Raw genomic sequence first — 14,982 nt, 5'->3', positions numbered from 1 at the left:
CTGTGAATGTAACCAGATAAATGTATGCCTCCTACGAGACTAAACATGCTGCAGGCTTCATCTCACTCAATCCTCACAGTGATTATGGTTCCCAATTTATAAATGAGAAAATTGTGCACCAGAGAAGTTGAGAGGGAGCATGAGATTACAATCCAGGTAAGTCCCACTCTAGAACTCAAAAGCATATTACACCCACCACCTATCCTGCCTCCCACACAAGGAGGCAATGCAGAGCTCTACGGTGGGGCTACCTGGGGCATTTCTTTCTTTGTTTCCTTTTTTCTCCGGAGGTTACAGGTAGTCCGAAGCCTGCCCTCGGGCAAACTGTGAAGACTCACAGAATTTTCCCTCATCAGTATCCCACAGGTGTGCTACGTTATTGTGTGACGGAACCCAAGACAGAATTATATTTTCTGGAAAACCTAAGAGCTATTTCTTATAATCTCACCCAAATCAGCCACCCACATGAGGCAGAAACAAATTAAAAAGACAGGAGAGAAAGAAAATACCTAAATAGATGTCAGAAGAGACTGAAACTTGCTCTTGAATGTTGAGTAGCTAAAGTAAAAGAAAAACATGATGGCGTAAAAGAGCTGAACAGGAGGCGTCAAAGGGCAGCTTGAGAAGACAAAGTAAAGTATTATGATGCCATGTAAAAAGACCTGGAGATAACCAAAAGGGAAGAACACGTTCAGCATTTCTCAAGCTGAAAGAACTGAAGAAAAACTCAAGTCTCAAGTTGCAATACTGAATCTGCTACCCACACGAGGCAGAAACAAATGCTATTTGGTTTTACTATGCTGTGTATCATAGGAGACTCTGAGTCTATGAGGAAAGGGACTGTGTACCTCATGTCAACAGCCCTAGCATCTGGAAGAGGCCATGTATCTTAAATTGCTTTATCAAGTACCATTAGTGTGGGTATCTATGAGGGGAGAATGAGAAGAGAAAACAAGGATAAACGGGGTAAACTAACAATACAAAGATTGGCCTTGGGTGAAGTAATAATGAAAATGCACAATGAACTGTTAAGGTCCCCAAAACAGCTAAGTAAATTTTAAATCCAGCAAGACAAATCTCATTAGATCTCGTGACCTGGTTGTAATTCTCTGTGGCTAGAGACACTCACTACATGTGGGCTCATAAAGCATGTACTTTATGCAATTACCTACCATTAATATACCATGATGACAAAATTTGAACCATGTCAGTGGGGGAATTTTGTCATTTAATTGTTATACATCGAATTGTGTCCCCCCCCCCCAAAATGTGTGTCAACTTGGCCAGGCGAGGATTCCCAGTATTGTGTGACTGTTCAACATTTTGTCAACTGATGTGATTTTCTTATGTGTTGTAAATCCTACCACTATGATGTTAATGAGGCAGGATTACAGGCAATTATGTTAATGAGGCAGGACTCCGCCTATAAGATTAGGTTGCATCTTGAGTCAATCTCTTTTGAGATATACTCAAGAGAAACCAGCAGAGAGACAGGTGGATCTCCTACAACCAAGAATAAACAACCAAGAGGGGAGTGCATCCTTTGGACTCAGGAACCCTGCGTTGAGAAGCTCCTAGACCAGGGGAAGATTGATAACAAGGACCTTCCCCCAGACTCGACAGAGAAAGCCTTTTTCTGGAGCAAGCACCCTGAAATTGGACTTTTAACCTCTTAGACAGGGAGAGAATGAATTTCTCTTTCTTAAGGCCATCTGCTGTGGTATTTCTGTTATAGCATCACTAGATAACTAAGACACTAACCATGGTAACTGAACTTTGTGTACATGAAAACCATGCAACGTGAGAATTTACTGTATCCTTCTGCGTGTTGTACTTGGGTCTAACCAGGCCTCAACCCCACCACTGGCCTTCACCATGTCACTCATTAAAGTAGCTTCTAGGCTAGTTTTCCATAGACGCCTTTCCCAATTAACGAGAGATTCTTTTCACTCCATTCCATAGGGTTTAGACTTGCTACACTCAGTGATTCTTTTTCTGACGAATCATTGAATATTTCATTATAATAACATTTTGTAATCCTCTCAAATGAAGACTGTTTTAAGTCATATAGAAGTATCTGTTACATTAGTGAAGTTACTGAACAACTGCTATCAGAATTGGGTTAAAATTATTACCAATTTCCATGTTAATGTATTCTAAGGTCTAATTCGAGAGTTGTCACTCTAGCACTCACTATAATAACAATTTCACTAATTCCTGGTTGCATTTAAGAATTGGGGTGAACAGTAGTTTTTCACCTAGTGTTACGTCTACTCTTTCCAGCCCATTTGTAGATAAGTGGTGCCTTACAATGAGCTTTAGATAATGGAATATGAGAACTAATGTTTGTCCCATCCTGTGCTGGCCTTTCAGCGCCAGTTTTCTGCCTCCATGCTCTCCTTTGGCTTCTTACAGTGACCCTGTGATAAGTGAAAGTTTTAGATTCCTGGGTCAGTTAATGGAGGAAAGCCCTGATGATTCACATTATACTACATATGAATAAGAACTAGGTATTGTCTTGCTGAACAATGGAGATTACCACGGCTCAGCTCAGCTATCCAGATCAATGGAGAAGTTACTCTTACTTCAGTGAAGTGTGTTCTCAAAAACTCTCCTGGTCAGTTTCCTCCAATTATAGCAATGTGCAAAATACTAAAGAGATGAGAGTAAAACACCGTATTACAAAAAACTGTAAATAATACACATGTACGCTGTCACATATGTTGTTGTTGTTGTTGGGTGCTGTCGAGCCAGTTCCAAAACACAGTGATTCTATGTAAAACAAAACGATACACTACCTGGTCCTGCACCATCCTCACAATCATTATTATGCTTGAGCGCATTGTTGCAGCCACTGTGTCAGTCCATCTCATTAAGGGTCTTCCTCTTTTTCACTGACCCTCTACTTTACTGAGAAGAGTGTCCTTCTCCAGGTTCTGGTACCTCCTGATAACCTGTCCAAAGTACGTGAGACGGAGTCTAGCCATCCTTGCTTCTAAGGAGCATTCTGGCTGTACTTCTTCCAAGACAGGTTTGTTCATTCTTCCAGCAGTCCACGGTATATTCGATATTCTTTACAAACAGTATTCAAAGGTGTCAATTCTTCTTTGGTCTTCCTTATTCATTGTCTAGCTTTCACATGCATATGATGCGATTGAAAATGCCATGGCTTTGGTATGGCGCACCTTAGACCTTAAAGTCACATCTTTGCTTTAACACTTTTAAGAAGTCTGTTGCAGCAGATTTTTCCAATGCAATACCTCCTTTGATTTCTTCACTGCTGTTTCCATGGGTGTTGACTGTGGATTCAAGTAAAACAAAATCTTCGACAGCTTTAATATTTTTTTCTGTTTAACATGAAGTTGCTTATTGGACCAGTTGTGAGGACTTTTGTTTTATGTTGAGGTGTAGCCCATACTGCAGGCTGTAGTCTTTGATCTTCATTAGTAAGTGCTTCAAGTCTTCTTCACTTTCAGCAAGTAAGGTTGTGTCATTAGCATATCACAGGTTGTTAATGAGTCTTCCTCCAATCCTGATGCTGATGTTCTTCTTCATATAATCCGGCTTCCATGGATTATTGCTCAGCATGCAGACTAAATAAGTATGGTGAAGGTAAAACAGCCCTTAAGCACAACTTTCCTGGCTTTAAACCACGCAGTATCCCCCTGCTCTGTTCGAAAGACTGCCTCTTCATCTATGTACAGATTCTGCATGAGCACAATTAAGTGTCCTGCAATTCCCATTCTTCACAATGTTAACCACAATTTGTTATGATCCACACAGTCAAATGCCTTTGCGTAGTCAATGAAAACAGGTAAGCATCTTTTCGGTATTCTCTGCTTTCAGCCAAGATCCATCTGACATCAGCAATGATATTCTTCATTCAATGTCCTCTTCTGAATCCAGCTTGAACTTCTGGCAGTTCCTTGTTGATGTACTGCTGCAACCATTTGTGAATTATCTTCACCAAATTTTACTTGTGTGTGCTATTAATCATATTGTTCGATAGCTTCTTGATTCTGTTGCATCACCTTTCTTTGGAATCAGCACAAATATGGATCTCTTCCAGTTGGCTGGCCAGATAAGTGTCTTCCAAATTTCTTGGTATACATGAGTGAGCATCTCCAGCATCCGTTTAATGGATGTTTGCAGCTGTTTCTTCTCATTTTGAGTCGTGTCACATCAGCAAACAAATGTTCCAAAAGCTTGACTCCATCCAAGTCATTATTGTGTACTCCACTTTGAGGAGGCAGCTCTTCTCCATTTATATTTTGAGTGCCTTCCAAACTGAGAGGCTCGCTTTCGGGCACTATTATCAGACAGTGTTTGGCTGCTACTTACAAGGCTCTCACTGGCCTTTTTCTTTTTCTCAGAAGAACACTGGCAAGTCCTTCTTCCACGTCTTTCTGAATTGGATGCTCCACTGAAACCTGTCTACTATGGATTACGTGGCTGGTGTTTGAAATGTTGATGGCATAGCTTCTAACATCACAGCAACATGCAAGCCACCACGGTACAAGAAACTGACTGATGAGTGGCAGGAATGTTTTCGTAGTGTGTTTGAATAGTGTTTCAAATATTTACTGGACAGCTCTATTCTTCTTGGTTTTATGCCATTTATTTCTCTTGGGTCATACAGTATTGTTTGCCTTGTCTCTCATTTTGTAGAAACTCTATACATGTCTCTCATTTTGTAGAAACTCATAGCCTGTAACGGAAACATTTAAATTATAATGTTGCAAATATTTTTGGCACTTTCATTTGTATTCACATTCTTATTGTCAACATGTGACTTTGGAGTTTAAGGGAATAGATACAAATGATCTTCCTGACTCAAAAACTGTGTTATGTATGTATGTATGTGTGTGTGTGTATTCATATATACACACATATATAGGAAATCTTCCCTGGATACATTTACTGTTTTTTGCTTAATCATGAATATTAAAACTTTGAAGTAGCCCCATATAAATCTTGTAAACAGACTAATAACTTGATTTGCTCGACACAGTCAATGATTGAAAACAGAAGAAAATGCAACCACGAAACTCACACAATTTTGAAATAATCATTAAAAAAAAAAAAAACCGTTGCGGTCGAGTCGATTCTGACTCATAGCTTACATTTACTGGCTTATATATGATAGTTGTTCAAGGATATAACGTGTCATACGTCATAATTAGGTTTTTGTTAAATGTTCACAAAGTAGAAGAATGCAACAGATCAGATTATCATTCTTAATTCCTGGCATCCCTGACATTCAGCTCCTTTATCCCGGCAGTCAGGTTTTACACAATGGTGCCAAGAATCTCAAGCCTGAAGTTTCACATTCTAAATCACCAACTCTTTCTTCAATTAGTGCTCCCTCAGTTTGTGAGAATTGTGAGGCGCGAAAAGAAACTGAAGGAAACCACTGGGCGAAGTCAGGAGGGGCGGTAACTCAGTGTGGTGGCCAGATGAGATTTAAGGGTGGGGGCGGGAACCTGTGGTAGGCTGGAAAGTGGCAAAGGGCGCCTAGGTGCTCCGGGATGGGAGGCTGTGGCAGAAAACAGACAAACCACCTTGAGTTCTTAAGGATGAAAAGAATTCTTGATTACAGCAGGAAATCGCCACCTTAAACGCGGCCGCTCCTCAGACCCAAGTTTCTGTGCTCAGCCTACTCCCATTGGATCCGGAAGTTGGCGCCTGGCGCTCTGTGATTGGCGTCAGCAGGAAGGAAACTCTGAGCGTCTGCTTCCGGTTGTGACGGGTGGAGGCGGAGTACCATCTGGGAGCGCCCGAGAAGTGCAGGGCGCCAGGGGCAATAGAGGGGTGTTCGGTGCTGGCGGGGAACCGTCCTCTTCTTCCGCGGCCCAGCGCCTAGAAAGCCAGGGTTAGCGGGGCTGGCACCCTCTTCCTTGCGAATGTTGTTAAGAAACCAAACCCGTTGCTGTGGAGTGGATTCCGACTCAGTGACCCTATGAAAATATAAGACAGAGTAAAACCACTCCACAGGGTTTCCAAGGAGTGGCTGATGGATTCAAACTGCCAGCTTTCACTTAGAAGCCAAAGGCTTAACCACTGGGCCACCAAGGCCTGGACAGGATGTTGGACTGCTGTGAAACCTACCCTCCTCCTCTGACGCCGCAGCCGCCCAGGCTGTACGTGTTGCCCAAGAGACCCAGTAACCTTTCACTGGGGACACAACTGCTGTCGCTCTTGCATTCGCCGGTCCTGAATAAACTAAATACTTTCCTCTCGTCTTCCTGCTGCTCACCGCATGTATAGAGGAACTTTAGGAACATTACCTAGAGGGGTCACTTCGCTGAATTGGCCAAGCAATTCCAGACCAGAATAGCAAGAGAAGTCGGGAAGAGAAACTGGTGTGTAAGAGATACAATCAGGTTCTGATCCTTTTCTGTCACAAAGACCTAGAGGTTTTGTGTCTACAGTGCACGTTCTCCCACTTGCACATCTGTATAATATAGTGCAGGCTGCCTCGGCACAGGGAGCAAGGAGAAAAAAAAATTTAGAGAAATAGTCGTGCAAAGTAAAAATGCATGAATTAAATCCAAAGAAGATAGTAGAATACTAGCGGGAGAAAGCAAACTCTGGTTTTAATTAATTATACTTTGATTCAGTGAGAATCTAGATCTAATTCTAAAGGCCTCAAAGGATAAATAATTGCATATTATACACAAATTAAATGAATTCCCAACAAAATTTCCATGCCATGTTTACACACTCAAAGTCTCAGTAAGATAGCAGAGATGAATCTTGAGTCACATAAAAAACCAGTTCCCGCCCAGTAGATTCCAGCACATAGTGACCCTAGAGTCACACAGACATTACTAAATGGTATTAAATGCATTCACAACAGGCATTACAACATGAAAACATCAGGAGCGTTAACCTTTTAAGTAAATAATAATTTTTGCAAACTTTGTCCACAATATTATAAACTGCAAATATTATCAATTCATTTCAGATAAATCTGATTGTAGAATCTGAACAGCAAATCCTAATGTTTTTAACAAAGAGTAGAGAAAAGACATGAGATTTGGAAAGACACACAAAACATCTCTTCCCAACAACCCACAAAGGATTGTGTCAGGCTGTCATTACTGGGAGGTAGAGTTAGGAGACAAAATATGTGGGATTCAAGACTGTAAAAATTCTCTTCCTATGAAACGGAGGAAGACACCATCACAATAGGATTTATGCTGCAGAATTAACTGGCCAATTGTGATAGCTTTGCTGTGGAAATTTATTCTTTGAATAAAGAAACCACAGTAGGGTGAGGATTGATACATAATTTGAATGATGGGTCTTGGACCTATTCTTCAACTGGTATTTTGACCAAAATATTTAGGCCTTATTATCATACAGGATGTGATTTTTAATCCCTTGAAATCTATACAGTAATGAATTATGAATGATGAACTATTTGAAAAGCTATTGTGTATTTTATTTTCTTACTCTTATTTAGGAAAGAAGCTATACAATACATAAATCAGCCAGGTTATATAGTCTATAGTTCTGAATTATGTCTTTACTACTTATAAGCAGAAAAGGGTGTCTTTTGTTTTTCTTCTTTCCTGGAAACTATCAATAAAATATCATTGGAAGTAACTACTCTTCAGGGACAAAGCGGGAAATAATGATAACGTGTTTTTGACATCTTTTTTTTTTTAAGATGAAGTAATGATATTCTTACCAGCTCCCATCCTGTGTTTGAATGCTTTACACATTACCCATCACTTACATATTCATTTTCAGAGATTACTTTTTATCAAAATAATGCATGTAAATTTCTTTTACAATCCCATAATACTACAAGGCTTGTAACAAAAAATGTGTCTTAGTCCATACCCTCCTACCACGAATTCCTGTTCCTCACAGGCATGGTTTATACTTTTAGTTCCTTTGCTATTGCTTCACAACTCTATTATAACAATCAATGTAAGACATTGTGTGTTAAAATTCCTATTAGTGATCTGAGAATTTTAGATGTCTTCTATCACCCACAAACACCTAAATATGATCATATAATGATAATTGACTAGTTAATCAATTAGGTAGTTAATGAAAATTCAGTATTTACTTTCAAATGGCTATATAATTTCTTTATACCCGAGCCATCAGATCCCTGTTATACTTGCTTATGCAAATTGATTTACTCTAATTAGGAAATTGCTTTCCTTCTTTACTGTATAGTCTATGAAATTTTAAATATTTATCTCTTTTTGGACACACATCTGATGGATTCTAAAATTCTTCAGGAAGAACAAAGTCAACATGCAATTTGTTAATTCGATTTATTTTTTATTTTCCTTGTTGCAGTCTCTCCCTAAGCCCTTGATCCTCTTACCCCAGTGTGGACTGAAGTTTTCTGGTCATTCCCGATTGTGATACATAGCCATCATTTGGGGCTTTGGGCCTTCACAGTTACTCTAAGAATTCTCTTTTATCTTCTATCCTTATGTTTATTCCTTTCTTGCATGAGTCCAGTGTTTTTCCACTTTCGTAGTTTTCTTCCCTTGTTTTGGTGGAGCGTACTGTCAGATAACTACCCGAAAAGGGTGAAATCAAATATTAAGCATAAAAATCCTGCCAGAAAATCTTCTGCAGCAATGTAAATCTGCTTTATCCTGTGAGAAAAAAATAGTCCACACAATTATTACCTCCTAATTTAAATCTCAAAGGGCCTTATGGCTGCAGATGTGTGGAGGGCCAGATTATTAGCAGCCAGGCCAGAAATAAATTGATACCTTCTCATCCTCAGTGAATGCAGAAGGCAGTGTTCAATCAACCACGTTAAGATTAACCAGTGGCTGATCTATGTTTCTCCCTCCTCTTCTTATTATAAGCCCCATTGTGCCTAGTTTATTTGAGTCATTTTCTTTTCCTAGAATCAAAATGTCCTGCTTATATGCATATAAAGTGCTTTCTCAGAATAAACCTAATGTTCAAATTTTGGTGAGTTTTGATTATTTTTTTACAGGGTAACGTCAGAAGTGGGACCCAGAAAAAAGTCACCAAGTGCTCCACCTTGTGATGAGGCATAATAATTGATTCCAAACATGGGCCACATATGCATCCAACTGTTGCCTCATCATGGCTTGGGAACCTGGTGTAAATTTCCTGGGTTCAAGTTCTACCCCTTTTGTGTTGAACTCTCTGAGTTTATATGTGAACAGTTAGGAATATCTTTTCCTTGGTAAGCTACCCTTTCACGTTGTCTGTTTGGGAAACTGGATTTCCATCTGCCCTGTCCTTTTCTTTCCACTTTTGGGAATTTTTGTGTGGTGCTCAGGGTTTGTAGGGAGTTTTATCGTTTGCGTTATCTGAACACTTTACTTGGACTGGTTTCAAGGGATATCAAAGTGAGTTCAATAAAAGATGTTAAGTTTGATCTTGGGAGAGGGCTCAGAAAATACTTGCTGAAGTTTGGACAGAAGGGTTTATTTTCCCTGGTTTGAGGGCAAGAGTTTACTTGTCCCAGGTTTTGGGGGCATGGGTTACTTGTCCAGGTTTTGAACAAGGGTTCTTGGACTGGATCTCAAGGAGAACTCTGGATATCTTAAATGGGTCGACCTGACTGAAACATCTTGGAATCATTTAGCTGCTAGTTTGTGTGTGTTGCCTTGCCTTGGGATGTACTCTTTCAAGAGCTTTATGTTGTTGTCGATCAGCATAAAATGGTGCTGTAGAGAAAAACTGAAATGCTGTTTCAATTTAAAACAGAGAGGTTTATTAAGAATTTTAAACAATCGCAATGGAGGAACCACATAGCACACAGAAAATGGAACGAGGTAGTCCTGGGCAGTTTCATCCTACAAGTATTCTTATAGGGTAAAAAGAGGAACCAAACCATAGGAAGGGCAATTACAGGAAAATCAATTAATAATGTAATAATCACACTGTGGTTACTGGTCATTACAGGAGATAAAACAACTTTCTTCATGTGTTAAAGTCATAAGAACACTTAAAAAAGAAAAAATTTTCAGTACCATGTTCACTGATAGTTGTATGACGTGCTACCATAAATTGCAGGAATAAAATCAAGCAATGTGACAGCCTCCCAGATAGTTTATCATTCATAATCTCTGACAGCACAGATTGTGAGAGGTTGAGAATCACGTCCAATACAGAAATAAGTCTTCAAGATTTCAGAAAATCTATCAGGGAAAGAATGGATATGAGATCTGTCATTCAAACTGTAAAACGAAATCGCACCCAGTTCATACTGTTATCACCAGAGTGACTGGAAAAGTGCCTTGTGCAACATAGTTACCATTGCACAGCTGAATTGCCCAGCATCTCTCCTGCCCTGCCGGGGGCCTCTTTGCCTTCCTGGAAAGGGAGTCTTTACAAAGCCCTACAGACCATTCAGGCTTCTCACCTACTTCCACCTCCCAGTAATGTCTACCAGAACTGAACTCTTCACGACCCAGGACAACTGGGTCAAACTTGAATCTCTTTGGATTAGGAGGAAGTCTTTGTGTTTTCTTCACAAATGTGACAGACTTTTTATCTTCAGAGACAATCAGATTTGAATGTGCTGTTTCAGGATCCAAGGTTATATCTTCCTTAAATTTGTGTATAATTTTCTGCAGAGCCGAATACTGTGGAGGAAGGCTGCATCCTTCCTTCGTTAGCTGGAAGGAATAGAGCACTGGGGGGTTGAGGCTTTCACATCGATTCTGGATGCTCTTAATATCTGTTAGCAGTTTCACTTCTGACATCACACTCTTCTCTGCCACCTCCTTTAGTAGATTGTTGAGTGTGGAAATGGACTCTGAAAATGCTGTTATATTCGCATTTAGTTTCTGTTGAACGTGCTTCTCTTCATAAGCTAACCTGGAGAGAGCTGCCTCATGCTCACGGTCTAAAAACTTGTTCAGGTGCTCAAATTCAGAGAATAATTCTTTCCTTTGCTTTTCCACCTTCTTTCTCAGCTCTGATGGTTCTCTCTCTTGGGAAGTCACTAGTTTTTGAAAGTCTGCCACTTGCTTCTTCAGGGGCTCCATGTAACTCATGAGCCTTTTCCTGTGATGAGAGGCAGCCTCCTCTATGGACCTCACGAGGTGATCCTGGTGGTTTGGGGGCTGAGTGCACAGGGGACACAGGACTTCCAGGTCTTCCTCACAGAAGTGGGTCAGTACCTGATTGTGCTTCTTGCACAAGCGTGTCTCTTCCTCCCTCTTCCTCTTGCAACTGGTAATGTGGAGTAGCTTGGCAATTTCAGCTATATTTCCCAACTGGGTGTTGCTCCTGAGGTGCAACTGTAGGCATTGGTGGCGGCACACAGGGCATCGGAACCAGTCCTGTTGATCCTCCCAGGATTGCTGGATGCAGGAGCGACAGAAGTTGTGCCCACATTTGATGGTAACGGGGTCTCTAAAGTAATCCTGACAGATGGAGCAGTTAGCTTCTGCCTGAATTCCTGCCAGGGCTTCCATGACCTCCATTAGTCTATGAATGAAGTTTCGGACTGAGAGAGCTTTTCCTTAGGATGTGTGAAAGCTATGAAATCCTATGAGGTTGCTGGTCCTCTGTTGCAGAAATTGGTGTCAGTAGGGGTTCTCTTCACAACCAGCTGTGGATCACAGATTACTTGGGCAACTAGGCTTCCATCCTTTGGCAGCTCAGAGAATATGAAGCCGAGCTAATCACTTCTCTTGATCAGAATCCAGTCATGACCTCAAGGTGCCTATTTGTTCCTGGGGATGAGAAAATATTTCTTTTTTTAAAAAAAAAAATTCTTCGTGGCTCTGCTCAATGCCACTGATTTTTGTCTCCACCCTTCCAATTCACTTATTCCCAAATCAGGTACACTGAGGCTAGCTGACGGGTCTAACCGTTGGTACTAGATCTCCTGTCTCGGTTAGATACAAGCCTTTGTGTACCTACCATCTGAGGAACCTAGGGAAATTTATTTAACACCCTTGACTCTAAAAGAATCATGTAAATGAGGATAAAAATGCCAACATCAATCATTTCAATCTTGCGGAAGACATAAGAAAGGCATCAGACAGCTTTTGGCTTACACAGCAGATATTTCTGACAGTAATGAATTCATAATAGAACAAAGTTTACTTCTCTTTCATCTAAGCATCTCAATCCCTGGATATATTGAACTGTAAATATCAAATCCTGGATTAAACTAGATGTACTTGAAGAACACTGCTAACTTTGAAAACTCACACGATACACAGACAGATGTGTTAGATCCGAATTTCAAAATAAAATGAAGATAGGAAACACAAATACAGACACATATACACACACAGAGACACAACTGCCCATTGAAGTTATCGGTAAGCTACCATCTTCTGAGGATTTGTAGGGAAAAGATTCATGGAAGTGATGGGAAGCTCAGACAGTGTAGCTCTCACTGAGAGGCAATAAAATGATTCTGAAATGGAGGCTATGTGGCTTTGGAGAGCTTCAGCCAACTATTAGGACTGAGGGAATAAAGCTTTTTGTTCAGGGTGTCCAATATAAGATGAACCCAGGTAAACATACCAAAATCTTATTTGAGATCACTAGAGGACAAAATTGGCCAGCCTTTAAAAGGTCTGATTGGTTCAATCATTTTAGGCAGAGACTGGGTTAAGGCAATATGGGTTTCATTGTATAAGGACTTCACATGAAAGTACAAGTGTTAAAATTTAAATTGTTGGTAACTATGTGTTATTATCAAAATAGCCATGCACAACTGGTGAGAATGTATGTTGCTTAAACGACTTTAGAATACTATTTAGTACAATCGTTAAGTTATGGCCTACTCATAAAATGGACTATATCAGCAAAGAAAAGACCTAACTACTCTACTCAAAAAAAAGTGGATAAATCTCACAAATAAAATGTTGTGTGAAATAAAGACACAGGCAATAATACAGACTGCATGATGCCAATTATGTAGTTGACAGCAAGCAAAACTACCTCATGTTGTATTAGAATAGTGCTTCCATTTCGAGACGAGAAAGGAATTAGTGACTGGGAGGTGCATGAGGACTTCTGGGGGGGGTTCTGTAAACACTACATTTCTTAATTTGGGTGCTGGTTGTCACATTATACACTTGTTTTTTTTTTTGTTGTTTGTTTCCATGTCTATTAAAAGCAGAAATAAACAAAAATAATAAAACCATAGACTATGAGAATAAATTATGGAAGAATATTTTTAATATCACTGAGGAAGCATTTTCTATGCTTGATGGAAATCTAGCAAATTGGCATTTTCTAAATCATATAAGCAGATGTTATACCATGAAGAATTCAAGTAAAAGAAGCAAAGAAAAAAAAATGTTCAAAGGTATCTATATTTAAAAAGAGGTGAAGGAAGCAAGTCATAGAAACAAATGGCCAATTATGAAAACAGTGTGCTACTTTTTCATATTCAGTAAACTTGAAAAGAGAAAGAGTGTGTGCGTGCTCTTTGTGCCTCATCTGAATGGCAAAGACTTAGAAGACTCCTAATACACAGGCAGAGGATACATGCAACCTGTTACCCTAGAGAAAGGAAGCTTGGTGGATGGTGAGAAGAGACTATTAACCAGGCTGTCTGAGCTGAAATCCTCCTTTTGTGTGGATGTGATCTTAGACAAGTCAGAAAGGACTGACTGAGGGAGGAGAAATGTACCTAGCACAGTCCTGGCACATTGAAGGTACCCACTCAATAGTAACTAACAGTACCCCAGACTTTCCACACTCAGGATCCTGTATTCAAAGGACACACATTGTGTAGCCACCACTACACCCTCAGAGCCACCAACTCTTTCCTCCAGACACCTGCACTTGCCTCCAACAGCACCCTCCCTCAACTCTACCTCCCCTCTACTCACAGGGATGTAATCACAATACTATCCTATTTAAAAGGGTTTCAGGATTGCTGTCCTCATGAGGACCACAGTATTTTCCCTATACCTGCACCTCTCCATTCATGAGAAAGCTGGACGATGAATAAGGAAGACCATAGAAGAACTGACGCTTTTGAATTGTAGTGTTGGTGAAGAATACTGAAAACACCATGGACTGAAAAAAAAAAAAACCTAACAAATGTGTCTTAGAAGAGTTACAACCAGAATACTCCTTAGGAACAAGGATGCTGAGACTTTGTCTCACATACTTTGGAGTTGTTATCAGTCACTAAAGAACAACATTTTTGGTAGAGAGTTCCCTCTCAGGTCTGTTAGTTTGTTGTACTGTGGGAGCTTTCACGTTGCTGTGGTACTGAAAGCTATGCAACTGGTATTCAAATACCAACAGGGTCAGAATACAGCTGAGCTTCCAGACTAAGACAGAGGAAGAAGAAGGACTTGGAGGTCTACTTCTGAAAAGAATTAGCCAGTGACAACTTTACGAATAGCAGCGGAACATTGTCTGATATAGTGCTGGAAGATAAACCCCTCAGGTTGGAAGGCACTCAAAAGATGACTGGTATGAACTGCCTCCTCAAACCTGAGTCAATCTTAATATGTGGATGGAGTCGAGCTTTCAGGAACATCATTTGCTGATGTGGAAAGGATCAAAACGTGAAGAAACAGCTGCAAACATCCATCAATAATCAGAATGTGGAATGTACAAAGTATGAATCTAGGAAACCTGGAAATTATGAAAAATGAATGGAATGTATAAACGTCAATGTCCTAGGCAGTAGGAAATGGACTGGTATTGGCCATTTGGAATCGGACAATCATATGGCTGCTAAGCTGGGGATGACAACTTGAAAGGAATGGCATCTCATTTATCATCAAAAAGAACATTTCAAGATCTATCCTGAAGTACAATGTTGTCAGTGATAGCATAACATCCATAGTCCTACAAGAAAGACCAGTTAATATGTCAATTATTCAAATTCGCACACCAACCACTAAGGTCAAAGATGCAGAAATTGAAGATCTTTACCAACTTCTGCAGTCTGTAATTGATCTAACATGCGATTAAGATGCTTTGATAATTACTGGTGATTGGAATGTGAAACTTGGAAAAAAAAGG

The 14,982-nt window shown here is 40.1% G+C and overlaps 1 pseudogene; it reads right to left on the bottom strand.

The window, feature by feature from the left end:
* Positions 1-10,075: 10,075 nt before the first annotated feature.
* On the bottom strand, positions 10,076-11,453 carry LOC126064628 (tripartite motif-containing protein 75-like; annotated as a pseudogene).
* Between the last annotated feature and the right edge of the window lie 3,529 nt (positions 11,454-14,982).

This window comes from Elephas maximus, chromosome 21 (genome assembly GCF_024166365.1).
Source record: "Elephas maximus indicus isolate mEleMax1 chromosome 21, mEleMax1 primary haplotype, whole genome shotgun sequence".
NCBI lineage: Eukaryota > Metazoa > Chordata > Mammalia > Proboscidea > Elephantidae > Elephas > Elephas maximus.
This window is presented reverse-complemented; position numbering and strand designations above follow the sequence as displayed.